Source organism: Primulina huaijiensis, chromosome 13 (assembly GCF_012295235.1).
Source record: "Primulina huaijiensis isolate GDHJ02 chromosome 13, ASM1229523v2, whole genome shotgun sequence".
NCBI lineage: Eukaryota > Viridiplantae > Streptophyta > Magnoliopsida > Lamiales > Gesneriaceae > Primulina > Primulina huaijiensis.
This window is the reverse complement of record NC_133318.1, coordinates 18,430,190-18,430,646: the sequence shown is the minus strand read 5'-3', so window position 1 is coordinate 18,430,646 and position 457 is coordinate 18,430,190.

Here is a 457-nt window from a genome sequence, read left to right as displayed (position 1 = left end):
AATTTTATATTTTATTAGTGAATATAGTACATGGATATTGATTTGAAATTTATTCCACGTTCAAATTTTTAATAAATAATATAATATTTAGGAGTCTACTAACTATATTCTAATAAATCCAGATCTTTAAAGTTCGAAGTAAAGAGTACCTATCCAAACGGGTACGTATGTGGTAGTTCGAAAAGAAATGTTTCTCTCTTACAAATGTAATACGCAAGCTATAATCTATTTTTTATTTTTAATCTTTTTATTTTATGATTTTTTTTTTAAAATTCATCTTCCACGTTTAATTTGCAAAAAATACATATAAAATATATCTCCTCTTTTTTTCAAAATTCGATCTAAATCTAATACAAGTTTACGTAAGTTCATGGATCACGATGCTTTTTAAATACAAAACAAAAATGAAAAATTTTCTAATAATTTCTTTACTATACTTGCTTGTACTCTTTACTAT